This window comes from Saimiri boliviensis, chromosome 12 (assembly GCF_048565385.1).
Source record: "Saimiri boliviensis isolate mSaiBol1 chromosome 12, mSaiBol1.pri, whole genome shotgun sequence".
NCBI lineage: Eukaryota > Metazoa > Chordata > Mammalia > Primates > Cebidae > Saimiri > Saimiri boliviensis.
Genome location: NC_133460.1, coordinates 42893774 through 42910011, shown reverse-complemented (window position 1 = coordinate 42910011; position 16238 = coordinate 42893774). Strand labels below are relative to the sequence as shown.

General features: G+C 39.7%; 1 protein-coding gene and 1 long non-coding RNA gene across 4 annotated transcripts in view; both read left to right on the top strand.

Moving 5' to 3' along the window:
- The window catches only part of JMJD1C (jumonji domain containing 1C), a 333992-nt gene that overhangs the window by 149514 nt on the left and 168240 nt on the right, over window positions 1-16238 (top strand). The gene's annotated exons all lie outside the window — the stretch shown is intronic.
- LOC141580577 (uncharacterized) lies at window positions 7-15443 on the top strand. Its single transcript, XR_012512828.1, has 2 exons — window positions 7-15121; window positions 15183-15443. It is a non-coding gene; the product is annotated as an uncharacterized LOC141580577 (long non-coding RNA).

Below are 16238 nucleotides of genomic sequence, written 5' to 3'. Positions count from 1 at the left end.
GTATTCTGTTAGATGGCTTTTTAAAATGTTTTCTTCAGTGTCATTTGCCTCATTAACAATGGTTTTTGTCTTAGAGGTCTCTCTTTGATTTTATAAACTGACATGATTTCTTGTTCTGTTATGAATGCACAAAGCTTTAGTCCTTCAGTAAGCCCATCACACATTTTTACCATGTCATCTATAGGCACTTTTTCTGCAGTGTTTAACAATGTCATCTTCATTGTCACTTACTATAATCACTTTAATTCAGAACCATTTTGGCTATTTCATTATTGGTTAATGAATGAACAATTAGAATATCATTATCAATGTTGAAGTCTTCTTTGTTGTCTATTTCCTTTAGCTTACTGATGGACTCTGGTGGTATTTGTTTGATGTGCATATGTAAGAAGGTTGCACACTTTTTTCTTACTTGACATAATAGAATTTTTCAGAGTTATCACCTTGTTCACCATCATCACTGAATATAGTCACAGGCACATACAACTGCATTTTAGTAACTGTGTTCAAAGTGGTGGCAACAGCATTTATGGCATCCTTCATGCTAAACCTTTTTTGAAAACCTTCCACACCTATAATTCTGTTTTACTACTATTAGCTTACTGTTCAAGACAGTGTGTTTATATTTACTTGTTATTGATAGAAGGATACCCTGGTCACATGGCTGAATTAATGAAGTCACATTTGGGGGAAAGTACAGGACATGAACATGATTTTTAATGAGAATTTCAGGTGAAGGATAAGCAGAACAGTTGTCAAGGAATAAGAAAATTTTGCAGTCATGATTCAGTCCAGCATCTCTGCAGTGAATGTGAGCTACTGGTACAAAATGTTTGTAAAATCAGTGAAAAGAGATGTCCCTGGTAACACATGCCTTTTTGTTAGCTTAATATGGGCTAGTAAGAAATTCACTCCTTGAAAACAGGGAGGACACAAGCTTTTGCCTATCATGGGAAGTGTACATTTGTGTGTGCCTAGTGTGTTAACATATCCCAGCACTGTTACTCTGTCCTTGTCATCCTTAATTCCTGTAGAGTCTGTCTCATCAGCCGTAGTCAGTGTCTTTCTAGGGCAGTAGCACCACAATATCGATGTTTCATCAGTATTACAGATTTGTTTTGGCATCAGATTTTCATAAGCAATGACCTTGGCTAATTTGTCAAAGAATTTCTCCACTGCTTCATGATCAGCAGATGCTTTATCACCACAAACTTTTAAAAATGCACTCGTGTGTCTTTTCATAAATTTGTGCAATCCACCTATTGAATATTCGTAGTTCCCTTCAATTTTCAGTTCATCCTGATGGATATTTGCTTGTGTCATGATAAGAATACCATTAAGTGGCATTTATTCACTGTGACACTGTTGGATTCATTCTTTTAATACACAATTGAGATCTTCGTTAGTTTTACACAGTGTATCTCACTCTCGTTATCAGTTTCAGCATGTAACTATCCATTTGTTTCTCTTCTTTTCTTTTTAAGACTGAGTCTTGCTTTTGTCACCTAGGCTGGAGGGCAGTGGCTTGATTTTGGCTCACTGCAACTTCTACCTCCTGGGTTTAAGCGATTCTCCTGCCTCAGACTCCCAAGTAGCTGGGATTACAGGTGTGCGCCACCATGCCCAGCTTAGTTTTTGTATTTTTAGTACAGTTGGGGTTTCACCATGTTGGCCAGGCTGGTCTCGAACTCTTAACCTCAGGTGATCCACCTGCTTCAGCCTCCGCAAGTGCTGTGATTACAGGCGTGAGCGACTGTGCCTGGCCTATCCTTTTGTTTCTTCACATTATATTAATATATGGTGGTAATGCCAACACCATACTGTTTTGTAAGACATATCACAGTTACATTGCTGTCCAGTTTCCCTAACAGCTTGACTTTCTGTGATATAAATGCATTTTCTTTTTTTAAATAACGGTTACCCATAGGAAGATCTGCAGGACTTATTGAAAATTTTCAATAATGTCTTCACACCACAGAGCAGAAAATAACTAAAAAAAACACAGTGAGCAGTGCACATACCTCTTGGCTCCATGTGGGGCCTGTCACTGTCATGTCCTGCCTTCATATGTGCCATTTTGGGCAGCCTTATGTGCCTGTGTGTGTGAGATAATCTGGGCACATTCAGAAATAATACATTGCAGCTCAGTGGGGCTAAGAGGGTCTTTTTTCCCTCAGGGTTGCTGAATAAACTGTGTGTTGTATGCCTGCATTTTGTCTGTGACCTGTCACATGAGGTCTGATGTGGAAATTTCTACTTGTGGTGTCACGTTAGTGCTCAGACATCAGATTTTCAGATTGGGGTGCTCAATCTCTATATATAATTTACTTATTTTAATTTTTTTGGGGGGGACTGGGTTTCGCTCTTATTGTTCAAGCTGGAGTGCAGTGGTGCAATCTTGGCTCACTGTAATCTCCACCTGCCAGGTTCAAGCAATTCTCATGCCTCAGCCTCCTGAGTAGCTGGGATTATAGACATGCGCCACCACATCCAGCTAATTTTTATATGTTTGGTAGAGACGGGGTTTCACCATGTTGGCCAGGCTAGTCTTGAACTCCTGGCCTCAGGTGTGAGCCACCACACTCTGCCTATTTATTTTTTGAGATGAAGTCTCGCTCTGTCACTCAGGCTGGAGTGCACTGGCATGATCTCAGGTCACTGCAGCTTCTGCCTCCTGGGTTCAAATGATTCTCCTGCCTCAAGCCTCTCAAGTAGTTGGGACTACAGGTGTGTGCCACCACATCCAGCTAATTTTTGTATTTTTAGTAAAGATGGGGTTTCACTATGTTGGCCAGGCTGGTCCTCAGCTCCTGACCTCAAGTGATCTGCCTGCCTTAACCTCTCAAAGTGCTGGGATTACAGGTGTGAGCCACCGCGCTTGGCCTATATGGAATATTTTTTAAAATGTCAGAGATGGTGGTGTCACTATGTTGCCCAGGCTGGTCTTGAACTCCTAGACTCAAGCGATCCTCCCATCTCTGCCTCTGAAAGTGCTGGGATTATAGGTGTGAGCCAGCCCACCTGGCCTAAACCTATCTACTTAATATATTTCTTGTTTTTACATCTACTCTGGTCATTATCTCAGCCTATAGTGTGTTTTGTTTATTCCTCCACCATCTTCTCATACTGTGAATATGCAAGTGTTACTTTTTTCAAGGTTTAGTTGAGGGTCTATTTTTTTTTTTAATTTATCTCTCTCACTTTCCTTGATCTTATATCTAAGAATGAGAAATAGTTTAAAGAAAAATACAGGATATAGCTAGTATATAATTGCTCACAGCACTGTTTTGTAAAATGTCTGTATTTGCCTTAGTGCAACAAGTCTCTTTAGTGAATCTTTCGTTTTGCTCCTTTACTTTGATGTATACAGTACCATCCTCTCCCTATTGTGCTGGCTAGATCTATGAGGCAGTTAGTAAAGTGATATATGTATTAGCTCATAGAATGGTAATGGAAATATTGTTTTGTTTGTTTACCATAAGCATGGGTCTGATCGCACCAGTGCACTCCAGCCTGAGTGACAAAGTGAGACTCTGTCTTCTAAAACTGATGATATTCAGATCTGCTCTAAAAAGCTTAAGATAAACTCTTTAGAAATAGTATTTCTGTTTATTTATGTTGGTCTTTAATTTTTACCTCTGTAAAAGGAACACTTGGGTTTGTGGTTGACTGACATGGATTTTAGTCCCAGCTTTCCTTATGGAGTTTATGAGCTTATATGTTATTTAACCTCTTATAGTTTTACTTTTCCGCACCTTCATCTTGAGGTTTTTATGGTTATTAATATAATGAATATGAAGTGGTTTTTGTTTACAATGTTAGATTATCAAATACTTTGTGAATGTGAAGAGTTTTCTTATTTTCTTACTAGTAATAACAGAATGTGACTAAATACACCTTCTCTTTGGGAGAAAAAGGCACGAGAGCATGTTCACACATTTTCTGGCTCATCAACTTGCTCTCTCTTATGTGGGTAGGAAGAATGAGGGAATCTGTAATCTATATGAAGATTCCTCAAGGAACAAGATTGCCACTGTTAGTAGATTATTGTGAGGAACAATGGTGGATTTTCCTTCCGTCCGTATGTCCATATGTCCGTTCTTTCTTGTCTTACTCTGTCACCCAGGTTGGAGTGCAATGGGACAATCTTACCCCACTGCAACGTCTGCCTCCCAGGTTCAAGCAATTCTCCCTCAGCCCCTTGAGTAGCTAGGATTATAGGCATACACCACCATGCCTGGCTAATGTTTGTATTTTTAGTAGAGATGGGGTTTCACCATATTGACCCTGCTGGTCTCAAACTAGTGACCTCAAGTGATCCACCTGCCTTGGCCTCCCAGAGTTCTGGGATTAAAGGCATAGGTTACTGTACTTGGCTCAATGGTGGATTTTCTATGATTTTACAAAGCATTTCTTAACTTAGAAGTTAAGAGGGCTAGAGTTGGCCGGGCGTGGTGGCTCATGCCTGTAATCCCAGCACTTTGGGAGGCTGAGGTAGGTGGGTTGCCTGAGGTCAGGAGTCAGAGACCACACTGGCCAACATGAAGACACTCTGTCTCTAGTAAAAAATACCCCCCTCCCCCCCAAAAAAATTAGGTGTGGTGGCGGGTGCCTGTAATCCCAGCTACTCCAGAGGCTGAGGCAGGAGAATTGCTTGAACCCAGCAGGCGGAGTTTGCAGTGAGCTGAGATCACACCACTGCACTCCAGCCTGGGTGGTAAGAGTGAAACTCAGTCTCCAAAAAAAAAAGAAAGAAAGAAAGAAAGAAATTGAATTTCAGCACATAAAACCTGTGTAGGCTTATTTAAATTAATGAAGTAAAGCATTGGAATGAAGGTGAAGCATATTTACATAGAAACATATCTTTATCTTCAGATATTATTACTGTGTTCTCATAACAGTTGTCCCTTTTCAGATCATAGTTTCTTTTTTTTTTGTTGTTTTGTTTTTTTTTGAGGCAGGGCCTCAATCTGTGGCTCATGCTGGAGTGCAGTGATATGATCACAGCTCACTGTAGCCTCAACCTCCTGGGCTCAAGCGATTCTCTTGCATCAACCTCCTCAGTGGCTGGTACTACAGATGTGTGCTACCACACTGGGCTGATTTTTGTATTTTTTTGTACAGCTGGTGTCTTAACTATGTTGCCTAGGCTAATCTCAAACTCCTGGGCTCAAGCAATCTTCCTGCCTCAGTCTCCCAAAGTGCAATTACAGGCTTCATGGGTATTATCTCATAACATTATTGATTCCTAGCCACTGTAATAAATTGCTACCATATTTTATCATCTTTATTATTTTGAAGTGGAGTCTTACTCTTGTCTCGCAGCTCGAGTGTAGTGGTGCAATCTCAGCTCACTGCAGCCTCTTGTCTTCTGGGTTCAAGCAATTCTCCTGCCTAGCCTCCTGAGTAGCTGGGACTACAGGCATATGCCACCATGCCCAGTTAATTTTTTTGTATTTTTAGTAGAGATTGGGTTTCACCATGTTGGCCAGGCTGGTCTTCAACTCATGACCTCAAATGATCCACCTGCTCAGCCTCCCAAGGTGCTGGGATTACAGGCGTGAGCCACAGCGCTTGGCCATTTTATCATCTTTAAACATGGCTTTCACTGTGTTGTTAAATTTCTCAAAATTGTTACACTTCCCTGTCAATTACAAATGTCATTTCTTATTTGTCACCTATTTATGTTGCCCATTGTTCCTCTATATGGATACTTGACTAAATGAAATGTGTTCTTAGTTGTTCTAAAACATACTATGCTCGTATGTGCATCTTTGTCTTCATTATATTGCTGTTGTCATTTAAGTTAATTTTTGATAATTCAGTGAACTGTGTTATAATGGACTTAGCAGTTAATATATACTTGGAATAAATATAAGTATGTTGATCTACATAGAATATATGCATTAAGACATTGGAGAGATATGGAAACAACTATATGACCCCTAAAAAGTTGGAAATAAGATAGTTCACTGAGACTTAAATGAATAGTTTATTCTTAAAAGCATTGTGTTTAACTGTCTCCAGAGTAAATGAAATATTTTTGGGTAAATTAAGTGTTATCAGTTATATTATAAATTAACTGGATATCAAGTACATAAGGGATTTGAGAGATGGCACTAAAACATAATTGAATTTAGTAAGTAGATATCTAATCAGTTGTATTTATTCCTTTTTGGGAGTTAGAAGGAAAGAAAAAAGAAGTTCATTTTAGGCTATAGATACGGAAAAGTGAGGTCCAAAGAGCCAGAAGTTGACATTTCTCATTTAAACACTGTTGGAGGAATTAGCAGGGTGGGGTGGTATGTGCCTGTGGTCTCAGCTACTCAGGAAGCTGAAATGGATATATTGCTTCAGCATGGAGGTTGAGGCTGCAGTAAGCTGTGATGTTCCCGCTGTTTCCATCCTGGGTGACAGGAATATTATTTCCCTGTTTTACATCATTTGTGTTTTATCAAGTAATACTTTGATTTAGCTTTCCTAAGGAAAAGTTTGTATTATTTATCCCCATACTTTCTATACTAATTAATGGCTAATAATTATCACTTTAAAGTAATAAATTTGTATTCTGGTTTATATATCAGTGTCTATGAGCTTGATTAGTAAGTTTGTCCCTAAGAGGAGATCTAGTGTCAGTAAGCTTACAAAATCAGGTGTCTTGAGTTTGTAATATTAAGAATTAGACTATATATCTTTGTCATTTTATGAGGGTAAAGGTCACCTATGATGGCTTTAGGTAGATAGCCAGCTGACAGTCAAAATCTGTGATTTGTATGAAGCAAGCCAAGGATTTCATGACTCCTGCAGTTTACAATTTAACTCAGAGTCTAGCTCAAAGCCCAATTTAAGGCTTATCTTTTCTATTAAACATTCTCTGATTAGACTTGCATACAGTGACTATTCAATGTAAAACACCACCCTGGAAACCTCTTTTCTTTTGAAAATGCTTATTTTTCTCTAAATCGTCCATCACCATCTGACATATGTGTTTACTTGTTTATTATCATTTCTACACTCACACAGGATTGTGAGCTCCATAGGTAGGAATTTTGTTAACACACTGCTTTGTGTTTGTGATTACCAGTGCTTGTCACATGTCACGTTCTTAGGAAGCATTCACTGAATGAGGGAATCTGTTTAATTCGAAATGCTTCTTTCCTATAGGCTTCTTTGTTTATTAGTTGTAGTCAATATAGAATAATACAGTGTTGTATTGTTTGATGTCTGTCAATCTGATCTCTGTCTGCAAGAACTTGCTTGAAGCAGGGGCCCAATTTTGTACTATTATCTCCTCCACAGAATCTTAGTTGGTAGTTGGGTTTGAGCTCTTGATTTAGACAGAGTTTGATTTCGGGTTCAGCCATTTACTTACTTTTCTGACAGTAGTAACTTTTCTGAACCTTGGTTTCTCTGTTTTGAGGATATACGAGATAGTGTTGTTTGAGGACTGTAATGGTTAATTTTATGCGTGAGAATGACTGGGCCACTGGTTGCCCAGACACTGGTAAGGTGCTATTTCTGACTGTGTCCGTGAGGGTGTTTCCATAAAAGATTAGCATTTGAGCTAGTAGACTGAGTAGAGAAGACCACCCTTATCAATGTGGGCAGATACTGTCCATCCTTTGGTGGCCCAAATAGAACAGTAACAACACAAAAGGCAGACGAGGGATGAATTGGCTCTTTCTGAGCTGGAACAACCTTTTTCTGCCCTCAGATGTGGTGGGTGCTCCTGGTTCTTCATTCCTCAGACTTGGACCAAGACTTAACACCACTGGCTTTCCTGTTTCTCCAGCTTGCAGACCATGTGATTTTGGCCTTCTTGATCATAAGAGATAATCAGCCTATTTATTTACTTAAGTTTTTTGAGACAGAGTCTTGCTCTGTCACCCAGGCTAGAGTGCAGTGGTGCGATCTCTGCTCCCTACAGCCTCCTCCTCCTGGGTTCAAGTGATTATCCTGTCTCAGCTTCCAAAATAGCAGGGATTACAGGCATGTCACTGCGCCTCGGTTCACTGCAACCTCTGCCTCCTGGGTCTAAGTGATTCTTCTGCCTCAGCCTCCCAAGTGCCTAGGATTACAGGTGTGCACGACCATACTTTTGTATTTTTAGTAGAGATGATTTCACCATGTTGGCCAGGTTGGGCTTGAACTCCTGATGTTACAAGTGATTTATCCACCTTGGCCTCCCAGAAGTGCTGGGATTACAATCTTTAACCACAGCACCTGGTACCAGTGCTGTTTCTAGACTTAATTAGTTTGTTATAGCCAACAAACTTTTTCTTGTGTTTCAGCTTCGGCACCACCTGTCCTTCATAGCTATCAGTATAGTTTGTTGACTTTACTCTCCCAAACACTTCTTGGGTCTTGCCCAAGGAGACAGTTCTGTCCTATTCTCTCCTCTCAATTTTTGTTCAACATTATCTAATTTTCATATATATCTATGTATGTATGTTAAATTTTTATATAAAATATTTTTCAAAACTCTGCCTCTGTATTTATGACTAGATATGTAAACAATTATATTTAACATATATCAATATATATTAATTACATTAATATTAACATTTGATATAGAGTCTGTTCTTCTCTCAACTGTGCCTTAACAAACTTAGAAAACTTTTGGTGGCTCACGCTTGTAATCATAACACTTTGGGACGCCAAGGCGAGCAGATCACAAGGTCAGCAGTTCAAAACCAGCCTAGCCAATATGGTGAAACCCAGTCTCTACTAAAAATACAATTACCTGGGCATGGTGGTGGGCGCCAGTAATCCTAACTACTTGGGAAGCAGAGGTTGCAGTAAGCAGAGATTGGGCCATTGCAATCCAGCCTGGGCAACAGAGTGAAACTCTTATTTTTTTTTTAAAAAAAAAAAAAAGGTCTGCATGGTGGCTCACGCCTGTAATCCCAGCAGTTTGGGAGACTGAGGCAGGCAGATCACCTGAGGTCAGGAGTTTGATACCAGCCTGACCAACATGGAGAAACCCCGTCTCTACTATAAAGTACAAAAAAATTAGGTGGGCATGGTGGCACATGCCTGTAATCCCAGCTGCTTGGGAGGCTGAGACAGGAGAATTGCTTGAACCCAGGAGGCAGAGATTGTGGTGAGCAATCAAGCCATTGCACTCCAGCCTGGGCAACAGGAGCGAAACTCCGTCTCAAAAAAAAAAAAAAAAAAAAAAAAAAAAACTTAGAAAATTTTTAACAGTTCAAGTAAATGTAAAAAGTTAAGAAATCCTGTTCTGTTTTAATTTCTTACGTTTTGTATTTTCCAACTTAGCAGCTTTAAAAATCATCGTGCTGAGTTGCCTCCACCTAAGTCACTTTCCTTCTCATGCTTGCATAATATATTGCAGGTTGGCATATACCTTCTAAGTAAAAGAGTTTGGAGGGGGAGTTCTTCTTTGTAGAAATTTGAATTTTTCAGAGAAAAAAAATTCTGAAAAGTTAGAGTCCTTATGTGAGACACTAACAAAATCCTCAGTGAACTGACACCCACTCATTTTATTTTTATTTCTTTATTTTGAGACAGAGGCTTGCTTTATTTCCCAGGCTGGAATGCAGTGTTTTGAACTTGGCTCACTGCAGCCTCCTGGGTTCAAGTGATTCTCCTGAGCCAGCCTCCCAAGTAGCAAGGATTACAGGCATACACCACCATGTCTGGTTAATTTTTTGTGTTTTTAGAAGAGATGGGGTTTTGCCATGCTTCCCAGACTGGTCTCGAACTCGTGACCTCCTGATCCACCCACCTCGGCCTCCCAAAATGCTGGGGTTACAGGTGTGAGCCACTGTGCCCGGCAACTCATTTTAATTATATTGTTCTTTTCTCTTTTATGTAAATTGATAACCAAGGCATGCTCAACATTTGAAAAGAGCTTGCTCAACATGAGAGAGAAAATAAACATGTAAGAAAAAAAGAATAGCCAGGAAAATACAAGGAACTGTTTTGAAAGCTTTGGGGGAGAATCCTCTTAATATACTCAAATAAGAAAATATTTCATCATTACAATGAATGAACTGGTTCAGATTCCTTAAAAAACTTTGAAGAAGTATGACTAGGCTTCCTCATCCAAGATCAGCTTCAGCAGAGTTAAAAGGGAAAACTAAATGTTCTGAGCAAATGTGAGAAATCCCCTAGGTTGGTGGAAGAAAGTCTGTTTTGAACTGATGTGTTTGAATAGAAACTTTGTCCCAGGTCAGAAGGCATTCTCTTGGCTCTCAGAAGAAAAAATAGGAAAGGACCTATTGAAGTTCTTCACTCTTTTGAAGCAAAGGTGCCTAACCACCCCCTACACTTGGAAAGTTTCAGACCTTTGGTATTCTTAGGAGTTAATTCAGGATAGTGCAGAAGCCCTTTGCTTCTGAGTGGATTAAAAAAAAAAAAAAAATGAACTTTTGCTTCCCTACTTCTTGCCCAGCAGGTTCTCAGTGCTAATATACTTTAGTTGGTAAGAAATACAGAAAAAACCAAACCAAATTGTTTTTCCCACTGTCTACTCAACAAAGCACTTTTGACACCTACTCAGCACAGCACTTCTGACACCAGATGTGTGGGGGTATTTCTTTACACACCTGGAAGTTCTCCACAAGACACGAGCTAGATGTCCTCTAATTGAATTATTTTTTCATACTGTCTACGTACAGCTAGCATCAGATCCCACTGATGGAGGGCTCGGTCTCATAAGACTGTCTCCCACTTGAGATGACAATCACAAGTAGTAGGTTGTCACCTATAATTCTGACTGACCAGCTGTAAAATTCGCTGATCATCTATAAACCAGTTCCTTCTTAGGTTCAGTTAATTTGCTAGAGCAATTCACAGACGTCAGTTACTACTTAACGTTTACCAATTTATTAAAAATAATATTTTAACGGATACAAATGAATAGCCAGATGAAGAAGATACATGGGATGGGATCTGGAAGGGTCCAGAGAACAGGAACTTTCGTCTCTATGGAGTTTGTCTGTGCCACCCTCCTGGCATGTAGATGTCTTCTTGTACACTGTTGTGGAAGCTCATTCAAACCCTGTTTTGTGGAGACTTCATTACATAGGCATCATTGATTACATCATTGGCCACTGTTGATCAACTCAGTTCAGCCCCTCTCCTCTCCCTGGAGGTTATGAACTTTCCAGCTTTCTAAATACTTGGTTAGTCCATTGGTAACAAGCACCATCCTGAGGCTATCTAGGAGCCCACCAGGGTTGCCTCATTAGAACAGAAGAGTCTTCTGTCCCCCAGGAAATTCCAAGGGATTTAGGAGCTCTGTATCAGGAACCAGGAGTCGAAGGGCAAGTATTAGAACAAAAGATTGTTCTGGTGCCTCTGTCTACAATGATTTTAGAAGCTGTATGTCAGGAAATGGAGAGAAAAACCAAATACATATTTCTTTCTTTTTTTTTTTTTTTTTTTTTAAATATGGCTCAGTACCAACAGTAAGCTGTTACATGTGTAAGTATGTCTTGGGTTAAAGAGATACTCATTTTATCTTTAATCAGGCTGACTATATATAGCTTATAAAATACGTATTTCATATTATCACAATAGCCTAAGGAGAGTCTCCATTTAGATGCTTTAACATCTAAAAAAAAAAAAAAAAAAAAAAAAAAAAAGTGAAGCTACTTTCCCAAGAAATTTTTTTGAGAAAAGGTGAGAGATTTTAGTTTTCCACAGCCTGGAATATTCCACCTTAGGTATTTCCCACCTGTATATCTTGAGCTCAGTGGGGCTGACAAGTGATTGTGGGCTGGCATGCTCTATATATGTTGCTTGAATGTATTTTCCTAGAAGAAAATGAGCATACAGACCAAATAAAACATTCAAAAGGAAAGAAAAATAATATACTGGATTACAGATGCCATTAGTAGTGAAATACTAGATTAGACAAATGATGAATATAAAATCCTCATAAACATATTAAAAATATTAGAGGAAGGTACTAAGAATATGAAACAAAATATAAAAGAAAAAAATTACTCAATATCAAAAACATAATAAAAAACATAAGAGAGGCTGGGCATAGTGGTTACTCCTGTAATCCCAGCACTTTGGGAAGCTGAGGTGGGCAGATCACTTGAGGCCAGGAGTTCCAAGACCATCCTGGCCCACATGGTGAAACACCATCTCTACTAAAAATATAAAAGTTAGTTGAGCCAGGCATGGTGTCTCATGGCCTATAATCCCAGCATTTTGGGAGGCTGAGACAGGTGGATCACCTGAGGTCAGAAGTTCAAAACCAGCCTGGCCAACATGGTAAAACCCCATCTCTACTAAAAATACAAAAAAATTAGCTGGATGTGGTGGTGTGTGCCTGTAATCCTAGGTACCCAGGAAGCTGAGGCAGGAGAATTGTTTGAACCTGGGAGGCAGAGGTTGTAGTGAGCTGAGATCGCGCTACTGCACTCTAGCCTGGGGGACAGAGCAAGACTCCATCTCAAGAAAAAAAGAAAATAAAAAATTAGTTGGGTGTGGTGGTGCACTCCTGTAGTCCCAGCTACTCAAGAGGCTGAGGCATGAGAATTATTGAACCCAGGAGGCAGAGGTTGCAGTGAGCCAAGATAGCACCACTGCACTCCAACCTGGGCAACAAAGCAAGGCTGTCACCAAAAAAAACGAAGAAAGAAGAAAAGGATGAGTAACAATTGATCTATTTGAAGAACACAATTATTAACTGGAAGATCAAAGAGAATATCTCACGGGCATAGAAGGACAAGGAAACAAACTATAAAAGAAAAATTGACAGCTATTGAATACAGAAACAAAGTTATTGACACCCAGAAGACAGGAATCTAAGAAGGGAAGGATTTTTTTTTTTTTAAATAGAGAATAAAATACTAAAAGGGATAAAAGGAATGAGTTTCTAGAATTTAATTGAGAGAGAAAAGAGAGAGGTGAGAAATCTCAGAATTAAAAGGGGCTCACAAAGAGTCAAGAGAGAAGAAAAAAACACAAAATACATGAAAGTTAAAATATAAGACTGCCAGAGATAAAGAAAATGCTGCAGACTTGCAGAGATGAGGGGGGAAAAAAAGTCACAGTAAAGAAGAATTCGATTGGCATTACACTTTTCAGCAATAAATCTTTAATTTAAGCAGAAGTTGTATTAGCATTTTTTAAGGTTTGAAGAGAACTTAGATTTTAAATCCCACTAAACTGTCATTTATAATTAAAGCCATAACAAAAATTGTTATCAAAAATACTGATATCAGAAGATTTTTCAAACCTTAATATTAAAAATAAGTTTTGATGAAGTAGTGAAACAAGCAGACAATTTAAGGAAACGTTGAAAGAGATGAGTAAAGATGGTGAAATGCCTTGGTGAAATTTTGGTTTCTTTAAAAAACAAGGTGAAGAATTCTAACCAAAGAATGGAGAAAATACGTCCATATTAACCCTGAACCTTAAAGTCTAGGTAAGTACTTTTTAAATTATCTGTGCTGATGAAACATTTTTTTTAAATTCCAGTTTGTTGAGACAAATCACAAGCATTGATGTCCCAGCCATGTTGAATTTATGTAAGAGTTCTGGACCTGTATTATCAGTTCCTATACTTGTGAACCAGTAACAGAATCTTCAAAGAGGCAAACAACAGAAACAAATGCAATAATGACAGAATGAAGGAAATGGCAGGAAAGGGCATAATTATACTCAGTATACTCATGGATTTAAAGGAAAATATTAACATAACAGAAATATAAAATATAAAAAAGACTTGAACATATACAGATAAACAGCACAACTGAAATGAAATCACTGGATGGTGATTTCTTCCCCTCTTTCCCCTGCCCCTTGAGATGGAGTCTTGCTCTGTCACCCAGGCTGTAGTGCAGTGGTATGATCTCGGCTCACAGCAATCTCCATCTCCTGGGTTGAAGCAGTTCTACTGCCTCAGCCTTCCAGGTAGCTGGGATTACAGGTGCCCACCACCATACCTGGCTAATTTTTGTATTTTTAGTAGAGCCGGGGTTTCACCATGTTGTCCAGGCTGGTCTTGAACTCCTGACCTCATGGTCCACCCACCTCGACTTCCTAAAGTGGGAGGATTACAGGCATGAGCCACCACCCTCTGGGTGGTGATTTCAAGATATTGGACATGGCAAAAGAAAAGATCAAGCTGGGGGAAGGATAACATGGGAAGAAATGCCGGATATAGGTGACGGGGGAATGGAGGCAGCAAACCACATTGCCATGTATGTACCTATGCAACAGTCCTGCATGTTCTGCACATGTATCCCAGAACCTAAAGTGCAATAAAATACATATTTTTTTTAAAAGAGAGAGAAAAAAGAAAAGATCAGGCTGGGCATGGTGGCTGACACATGTAATCCCAACATTTTGGGAGGCCAGGGTGGGATGATTCCTTGTGTCTAGGAGTTCAAGACCAGCCTGGGCAACATAAGGAGATACCATCTCTACAAAAAAATTTAAAAATTAGCTGAGCATGGTGGTGCATGCCTATACTTTCAGCTATTTGGGTGACTGAGGTGGGAGGATCACTTGAACCTTGGAGGTTGGGGCTGCAGTGAGCTGTGATCTTGCCACTACACTCTAATCTGGGTGACAGAGCAAGACCCTGTCACAAAAGAAAAAAGATCAGTGACCTTTAATGTAGTGATAGAAGCAATGCAAAATGAAGCACAGATAGAATAGATAAGATGGGGGTGGCAAGGGGAACACTGAATAGAATTTCAGTGGCCTGTGGAATGATATCAAATATGTATGTATGCACCATTGGCGTTCTGGTATAGGGAGAGGGTACAAGGACAAGGAGGCAGCCAGTGAAAATATTTGATTAAATAATGTAAAAAATGTTTTCAGATTTGGAAGGACATTATAAACACGCAGATTCAAGAAGCTTAAAGCATCGCAAATAGTGGGAACGATGTGTGTGTGTGTGTAGTAGGTTTGGGAGGATAAGAGATGTTGATTAATCAGTAGAGACATACATTCAAATAGAAGAAGTAAAGTGTTCTATAGCAGAGCAGGATGGCTATAGTTAATGCATTTTATATTTCAAAATAGCTATAAGAGAGGACTTAAATGTTCCCAGCACATAGAAATGATAAATACTGGCTTGGCACGGTGGTTTACGCCTGTAATCCCAGCACTTTGAGAGTCCAAGGTGGGTGGATCCCTTGGCACGGTGGTTTACGCCTGTAATCCCAGCACTTTGAGAGTCCAAGGTGGGTGGATCACTTGAGGTCAGGAGTTGAAAACCAGCCTGACCAACATGGCAAAATCCCATCTCTGCTAAAATAAAAAAAATCAGCCAGGCGGATGGCATGCACCTGTAATCCCACCTATTCGAGAGGCTGAGACATAAGAATCGCTGGAACCCAGGGGCCGGATTTTGCAGTGAGCTGAGATCCTGCCACTGGGCTCCAGCCTGGGCAACAAAATGAGACTCCATCTCAAAAAAAAAAAAAAAAAAAAGGAAAAAGAAATGATAAGTACTCAAGGTGGTGGATACTCTATATACCTTCACTTGATCAATACAATTCTATGCATGTAGCAGAATACCACATTACTAGATAAAAATATATGAATAGCCAGGCATGGTGGCTCGGGCATGGTGGGTCACACCTGTAATCGCAGCACTTTGGGAGGCTGAGGGGGGCAGATCACCTCAGGTCCAGAGTTCAAGACCAGCCAATATGTTGCAACCCCATCTCCACTAAAAATACAAAAATTAGCCAGATGTGGTAATGGGCATCTGTAATCCCAGCTACTTGGGACGCTGAGTCAAGAGAATTGCTTGAATCTGGGAGGCAGAGGTTGCAGTGAGCAGGGATTATGCCATTGCATTCCAGCCTGGGAGACAAAAGCGAAACTCCATTTCAAAAAAACAACAACAAAAAAAGTGCATTGTATACAGAATAAGAAAAAAGAATCACAAGCAAGAGGAATACACACAAAACAAACCAAAAAACACGTATCAAGTCACATCATAACCAAATACCTGAAAAGCAGTGAGTGACAAGTATAAAATGCAAAAAGGAGCAAATGAATTAAGACACATTACTTTCAGAGAAACAGATATGAGAATTAATGTGTACTTCTAACTAATCAAAAAATTTTTGTCTGGGCACAGTGGTTCATGCCTGTAATCCCAGCACTTTGGGAGACCAAGGTGGGTGGATCACTAGGTCAGGATATTGAGACCATCCTGGCCAACATGGTGAAACGCTGTCTCTGCTAAAATACAAAAAATTAGCCAAGCATGGTGGTGGGTGCGTGTA